The sequence below is a fragment of the Arachis stenosperma genome, chromosome 3, assembly GCF_014773155.1.
Source record: "Arachis stenosperma cultivar V10309 chromosome 3, arast.V10309.gnm1.PFL2, whole genome shotgun sequence".
In the NCBI taxonomy this organism is placed as follows: domain Eukaryota; kingdom Viridiplantae; phylum Streptophyta; class Magnoliopsida; order Fabales; family Fabaceae; genus Arachis; species Arachis stenosperma.
The window spans coordinates 113,659,463-113,667,576 of record NC_080379.1 but is presented as its reverse complement, the minus strand read 5'-3'; the positions used below and the strand labels follow the sequence as shown (position 1 = coordinate 113,667,576).

The following is an 8,114-nucleotide window of genomic DNA, read 5'->3' as shown; positions in this document are numbered from 1 at the left end:
ATCTAGTTACTTGGGAACAAGCAATAGTTTAAGTTTGGTGTTGTGATGAGCAGATATTTTATACGCTTTTCGGGGGTAATTTCATGTAGATTTTAGTATGTTTTAGTTAGTTTTTAGTATAATTTTATTAGTTTTTAGGCAAAATTCATATTTCTGGACTTTACTATGAGTTTGTGTGTTTTTTTGTAATTTCAGGTATTTTCTGGCTGAAATTGAGGGAGCTGAGCAAAAATCTGATTTAGGCTGAAAAAGGACTGTTGATGCTGTTGGATTCTGACCTCCCTGCACTTGGAATAGAATTTTTAGAGCTACAGAAGTCCAATTGGCGCGCTCTCAATTGCGTTGAAAAGTAGACATCCAGGGCTTTCCAGCAATATATAATAGTCCATACGTTTTGCGAATATAGATGACGTAAACTGGCGTTCAACGCCAGTTCCATGTTGCAGTCTGGCGTTCAGCGCCAGAAACAGGTTGCAAGTTGGAGTTCAACGCCAGAAACAGGTTACAACCTGGCATTCAACTCTAGAAACAACCCAGGCACGTGAGAAGCTTAAGTCTCAGCCCCAGCACACACCAAGTGGGCTCCAGAAGTGGATTTCTGCACCAATTATCTTAGTTTACTTATTTTCTGTAAAGCTAGGTTACTAGTTTAGTATTTAAACAATTTTTAGAGACTTATTTTGTATCTCATGACATTTTCATATCTGAATTTTATACCTTTAGACGGCATGAGTCTCTAAACTCCATTGTTGGGGGTGAGGAACTCTGCAGCGTCTCGATGAATTAATGCAATTATTTCTGTTTTCCCATTCAAACACGCTTGTTCCTATCTAAGATGTTCATTTGCGCTTCACTATGAAGAAGGTGATGATCCGTGACACTCATCACCTTCCTCACCCCATGAACGTGTATCTGACAAACACCTCCATTCTACATCAGATTGAATGAGTATCTCTTAGATTTCTTAATCAGAATCTTCGTGGTATAAGCTATAATTGATGGCGGCATTCATAAGAATCCGAAAAGTCTAAACCTTGTCTGTGGTATTCCGAGTAGGATTCTGGGATTGGATGACTGTGACGAGCTTCAAACTCGCGAGTGTTGGGTGTGATGACAAACACAAAAGAATCAATGGATTCTATTCTGACATGATCGAGAACCAACAGCTGATTAGCTGTGCTGTGACAGAGCATTTGGACCATTTTCACTGAGAGGATGGGAAGTAGCCATTGACAACGGTAACACCCTACATACAGCTTGCCATGGAAAGAGCCTTGCATGTGTGAAGAGGATTACAAGAGAAAAGCTGAAATAAAGCAGATAAAGCATCTCCAAAACTCCAACATATTCTCCATTATTAAGTAACAGTTATTTATTTCATGCTCTTTTATTTTGCGTAATTCAAATTGATCATTATAATTGATATCCTGACTAAGAATAATAAAATAACCATAACTTGCTTCAAACCAACAATCTCCGTGGGATCAACCCTTACTCACGTAAGGTATTATTTGGACGACCCAGTGCACTTGCTGGTTAGTTGTGCGGATTGCAAAAGTGTGATTGCAATTTCGTGCACCAAAGAGCTTAATGGAATAACTCCGGCCCAAGGACAAATTGAGTGGGTAACAATTTCCTCCAAGAGCTTCATAGGCCCACATCAATTTGCTCTTTTGGAAACGAATTATCAACTTAAGGTGCTTCTTGGAGCGGTACATGGTGAAGGATTGGGTGTTAGTTGCCAAAGGAGTTCTGGTGCACGAAATTGTGATCGCTACTTTTACACAGAACAATCCCCGGTAATGGCTCCAAAGACTTGGTGCTCAATACCATGGCATAAACACAACTCCGCACAACTAACCAGCAAGTGCACTGGGTCGTCCAAGTAATAAACCTTACGCGAGTAAGGGTCGATCCCACGGAGATTGTTGGTATGAAGCAAGCTATGGTCACCTTGTAAATCTCAGTCAGGCAGACTCAAATGGGTATAGATGATGAATAAAACATAAAGATAAAGATAGAGATACTTATGTATATCATTGGTGAGAGCTTCAGATAAGTGTATGAAGATGCCTTCCCTTCCGTCTCTCTGCTTTCCTACTGTCTTCATCCAATCCTTCTTACTCCTTTCCATGGCAAGCTCATGTAGGGTTTCACCGTTGTCAGTGGCTACCTCCCATCCTCTCAGTGAAAATGTTCCGATGCTCTGTCACAGCATATGGCTAATCAGCTGTCGGTTCTCGGTCAGGCCGGAATAAAATCCATCGATTCTTTTGCGTCTGTCACTAACGCCCCGCCTGCTAGGAGTTTGAAGCACGTCACAGTCATCCAATCATTGAATCCTACTCAGAATACCACAGACAAGGTTAGACCTTCCGGATTCTCTTGAATGCCGCCATCAGTTCTCGCCTATACCACGAAGACTCTGATCTCACGGAATGGCTGGCTCGTTTGTCAGGCGAGCACTCGATTGTCAGGCGATCAACCATGCATCGTGTATCAGGAATCCAAGAGATATTCACTAAGCCTCGTATGCTTGTAGAACAAGAGTGGTTGTCAGTCACTTTGTTCATAAGTGAGAATGATGATGAGTGTCACAGATCATCACATTCATCAAGTTGAAGAACAGGTGATATCTTGGACAAGAACAAGCGGAATTGAATAGAAGAACAATAGTAATTGCATTAATACTCGAGGTACAGCAGAGCTCCACACCTTAATCTATGGTGTGTAGAAACTCCACCGTTGAAAATACATAAGAACAAGGTCTAGGCATGGCCGTGAGGCCAGCCTCCCAGTGATCAAAAGATTCGAAGATCTCAAGATGATCAAAGGATCTAAAATTAATCCAAAGATGAAAATACAATAGTAAAAGGTCCTACTTATAGAAAACTAGTAGCCTAAGGTGTACAAAGGTGAGTAAATGACATAAAAATCCACTTCCGGGCCCACTTGGTGTGTGCTTGGGCTGAGCAAATGAAGCATTTTCGTGTAGAGACTCCTCTTGGAGTTAAACGCCAGCTTTGGTGCCAGTTTGGGCGTTTAACTCCCATTTAGGTGCCAGTTCCGGCGTTTAACGCTGGAATTTCTATAGGTGACTTTGAACGCCGGTTTGGGCCATCAAATCTTGGGCAAAGTATGGACTATCATATATTGCTGGAAAGCCCAGGATGTCTACTTTCCAAAGCCGTTGAGAGCGCGCCAATTGGGCTTCTGTAGCTCCAGAAAATCCACTTCGAGTACAGGGAGGTCAGAATCCAACAGCATCTGCAGTCCTTTTCAGTCTCTGAATCAGATTTTTGCTCAGAACCCTCAATTTCAGTCAGAAAATACCTGAAATCACAGAAAAACACACAAACTCATAGTAAAGTCCAGAAAAGTGAATTTTAACTAAAAACTACTAAAAATATACTAAAAACTAACTAAAAGATACTAAAAACATACTAAAAACAATGCCAACAAGCGTACAAATTATCCGCTCATCACAACACCAAACTTAAATTGTTGCTTGTCCCCAAGCAACTAAAAATCAAAATAGGATAAAAAGAAGAGAATATACTATAGACTCCAAAATATCAAAGAAACATAGTTCCAATTAGATGAGCGGGACTAGTAGCTTTTTGCCTCCGAACAGTTTTGGCATCTCACTCTATCCTCTGAGGTTCAGAATGATTGGCTTCTTTAGGAACTCAGAATCCAGATAGTGTTATTGATTCTCCTAGTTAAGTATGATGATTCTTGAACACAGCTACTTTATGAGTCTTGGCTGTGGCCCAAAGCACTCTGTCTTCCAGTATTACCACCGGATACATACATGCCACAGACACATAATTGGGTGAACCTTTTCAGGTTGTGACTCAGCTTTGCTAGAGTCCCCAATTAGAGGTGTCCAAGGTTCTTAAGCACACTCTTTTTGCCTTGGTTCACAACTTTATTTCTTTCTTTTTCTTTTTCTTTTCTCTCTTTTTTTTTCGAAATTTTTTTTTCGCTTGCTTTCTTCTCTTACTTTTTGTATTCACTGCTTTTTCTTGCTTCAAGAATCATTTTTATGATTTTTCAGATCCTCAGTAACATGTCTCCTTTTTCATCATTCTTTCAAGAGCCAACAATTTTAACATTCATGAACAACAAATTCAAAAGACATATGCACTGTTCAAGCATACATTCAGAAAACAAAAAGTATTGTCACCACATCAAACTAATTAAGCTAGTTTTAAAGATGAATTTGAAATCCTGTACTTCTTGTTCTTTTGTGATAAAAACAGTTTTCTTTTAAGAAAGGTGATGGATTCATAGGACATTCATAACTTTAAGGCATAGACACTAAGACACTAATGATCATAAGACACAAACATGGATAAACATAAAGCATAATTTTCGAAAAACAGAAAAGCAAAGAACAAGGAGATTAAAGAACGGGTCCACCTTAGTGATGGCGGCTTGTTCTTCCTCTTGAAGGTCTTATGGAGTGCTTGAGCTCCTCAATGTCTCTTCCTTGTCTTTGTTGCTCCTCTCTCATGATTCTTTGATCTTCTCTAATTTCATGGAGGAGGATGGAGTGTTCTTGGTGCTCCACCCTTAGTTGTCCCATGTTGGAACTCAATTCTCCTAGGGAGGTGTTGATTTGCTCCCAATAGTTTTGTGGAGGAAAGTGCATCCCTTGAGATGAATCTCTCCATCTCTCATGACTCGGAGGTGAAAGCTTTTGCCTTCCCTTTCCTCTTTCTAGAGGTTTCTCCGGCCTTGGATGCCATAAATGGTTATGGAAAATCAAAAAGCAATGCTTTTACCACACCAAACTTAAAAGGTTTGCTCGTCCTCGAGCAAAAGAAGAAAGAAGAGAGTAGAAGAAGAAGAAATGGAGGAGAGGGAGATGGCTTTGTGGTTCGGCCAGAAGGGGAAGAAGTAGTGTTTAGGGTGTGTGAAAATGAAGGAGTGAGGATGATAGTGGGATTTGATAGGTGGGGGTTTTTGGGAAAGAGGTGTTGAGGTGATTGGTGAATGGGTGAAGAAGAAAGAGGGTGGTGGGGGTAGGTGGGGATCCTGTGGGGTCCACAGATCCTGAGGTGTCAAGGAAAAGTCATCCCTGCACCAAATGGCATGCAAAATCACGTTTTGAGCCATTTCTGGCGTTAAACGCCGGGCTGGTGCCCATTTCTGGCGTTTAACGCCAGGTTCTTGCCCTTTCCTGGCGTTTAACGCCAGTCTGGTGCCCCTTTCTGGCGATAAACGCCCAGAATGGTGCCAGACTGGGCGTTAAACGCCCATCTGCTAACCTCACTGGCGTTTAAACGCCAGTGAGTTCTTCCTCCAGGGTGTGCTATTTTTCTTCCTGTTTTTCATTCTGTTTTTGCTTTTTCAATTGATTTTGTGACTTCTTATGATCATCAACCTACAAAAAACATAAAATAACAAGGAAAAATAGATAAAATATAATCATTGGGTTGCCTCCCAACAAGCGCTTCTTTAATGTCAGTAGCTTGACAGAGGGCTCTCATGGAGCCTCACAGATACTCAGAGCAATGTTGGAACCTCCCAACACCAAACTTAGAGTTTGAATGTGGGGGTTCAACACCAAACTTAGAGTTTGGTTGTGGCCTCCCAACACCAAACTTAGAGTTTGACTGTGGGGGCTCTATTTGACTCTGAATTGAGAGAAGCTCTTCATGTTTCCTCTCCATGGTGACAGAGGGATGTCCTTGAGCCTTAAACACAAAGGATTCTTCATTCACTTGAATGATCAGTTCACCTCCATCAACATCAATCACAGCCTTTGCTGTGGCTAGGAAGGGTCTGCCAAGGATGATGGATTCATCCATGCACTTCCCAGTCTCTAGGACTATGAAATCAGTAGGGATGTAATGGTCTTCAACTTTCACCAAAACATTCTCTACAAGTCCATGAGCTTGTTTTCTTGAGTTGTCTGCCATCTCCAGTGAGATTCTTGCAGCTTGTACCTCAAAGATCCCTAGCTTCTCCATTACAGAGAGAGGCATGAGGTTTACACTTGACCCTAAGTCACACAGAGCCTTTTTGAAGGTCATGGTGCCTATGGTACAAGGTATGGAAAACTTCCCAGGATCTTCTTTCTTATGAGGTAATTTCTGCCTAGACAAGTCATCCAGTTCTTTGGTGAGCAAAGGGGGTTCATCCTCCCAAGTCTCATTTCCAAATAACTTGTCATTTAGCTTCATGATTGCTCCAAGGTATTTAGCAACTTGCTCTTCAGTGACATACTCATCCTCTTCAGAAGAAGAATACTCATCAGAGCTCATGAATGGCAGAAGTAAATCCAATGGAATCTCTATGGTCTCATTTTGAGCCTCAGATTCCCATGGTTCCTCTTTGAGGAACTCAGAGGAGGTCAGTGCACGCCCACTGAGGTCTTCCTCAGTGGCGTTCACCTCCTCTCTTTCCTCTCCAGATTCGGCCATGGTTATGGCTTTGCACTCTCCTTTTGGATTTTCTTCTGTATTGCTTGGAAGAGTACTTGGAGGGAGTTCAGTAATTTTCTTACTCAGCTGTCCCACTTGTGCCTCCAGATTCCTAATGGAAGACCTTGTTTCAGTCATGAAACTTTGAGTGGTTTTGATTAGATCAGAGACCATGGTTGCTAAGTCAGAGGGGTTCTGCTTAGAATTCTCTGTCTATTGCTGAGAAGATGATGGAAAAGGCTTGCCATTGCTAAACCTGTTTCTTCCACTATTATTGTTGAAACCTTGTTGAGGTCTCTCTTGATTCTTCCATGAGAAATTTGGGTGATTTCTCCATGAAGAATTATAGGTGTTTCCATAGGGTTCTCCTAGGTAATTCACCTCTTCCATTGAAGGGTTCTCAGGATCATAAGCTTCTTCTTCAGATGAAGCATCCTTAGTATTTCTTGGTGCATTTTGCATTCCAGACAGACTTTGAGAAATCAAATTGACTTGTTGAGTCAGTATCTTGTTCTGAGCCAGAATGGCATTCAGAGCATCAATCTCAAGAACTCCTTTCTTCTGACTTGTCCCATTGTTCACAGGATTCCTTTCAGAAGTGTACATGAATTGGTTATTTGCAACCATTTCAATGAGCTCTTGAGCTTCTGTAGGCGTCTTCTTCAGATGAAGAGATCCTCCAGCAGAGCTATCCAAGGACATCTTGGATAGTTCAGATAGACCATCATAGAAAATACCTATGATGCTCCATTCAGAAAGCATGTCAGAAGGACATTTTCTGATTAATTGTTTGTATCTTTCCCAAGCTTCATAGAGGGACTCTCCATCCTTCTGTCTGAAGGTTTGGACTTCCACTCTAAGCTTACTCAATTTTTGAGGTGGAAAGAACTTTGCCAAAAAGGCATTGACTAGCTTTTCCCAAGAGTCCAGGCTTTCTTTAGGTTGTGAGTCCAACCATGTCCTAGCTCTGTCTCTTACAACAAAAGGGAATAGCATTAGTCTGTAGACCTCAGGGTCAACCCCATTAGTCTTAACTGTGTCACAGATTTGCAAGAACTCAGCTAAAAACTGATGAGGATCTTCCAGTGGAAGTCCATGGAACTTGCAATTCTGTTGCATTAGAGAAACTAATTGAGGCTTAAGCTCAAAGTTGTTTGCTCCAATGGCAGGGATAGAGATGCTTCTCCCATAGAAGTCGGGAGTAGGTGCAGTAAAGTCACCCAGCACCTTCCTTGCATTGTTTGCATTGTTGTTGTTTTCGGCTGCCATGTCTTCTTCTTCTTTGAAGAATTCGGTTAGGTCCTCTACAGAGAGTTGTGCCTTAGCTTCTCTTAGCTTTCGCTTCAAGGTCCTTTCAGGTTCAGGGTCAGCTTCAACAAGAATGCCTTTGTCTTTGTTCCTGCTCATATGAAAGAGAAGAGAACAAGAAAATATGGAATCCTCTATGTCACAGTATAGAGATTCCTTGAGGTGTCAGAGGAAGAAGAAAAATAGAAGACAGAAGTAGAAAATTCGAACTTATCAAAGAAGATGGAGTTCAAATTTTGCATTAAGGGATAGTGTTAGTCCATAAACAGAAGGATGTGAGAAGAAGGGAAGTAATTTTCGAAAATTAAGTAAAAGATTTTGAAAAAATTTTTGAAAAACACTAATTGATTTTCGAAAATAAGAGTGGGAAAG

At 41.2% G+C, this 8,114-nt stretch overlaps 1 non-coding gene across 1 annotated transcript; it reads left to right on the top strand.

Annotated features, from left to right (window-relative positions):
* Positions 1-7,190: 7,190 nt before the first annotated feature.
* On the top strand, positions 7,191-7,298 carry LOC130971142 (small nucleolar RNA R71). The gene has a single exon (XR_009082376.1). It is a non-coding gene; the product is annotated as a small nucleolar RNA R71 (small nucleolar RNA).
* Positions 7,299-8,114: the final 816 nt, after the last annotated feature.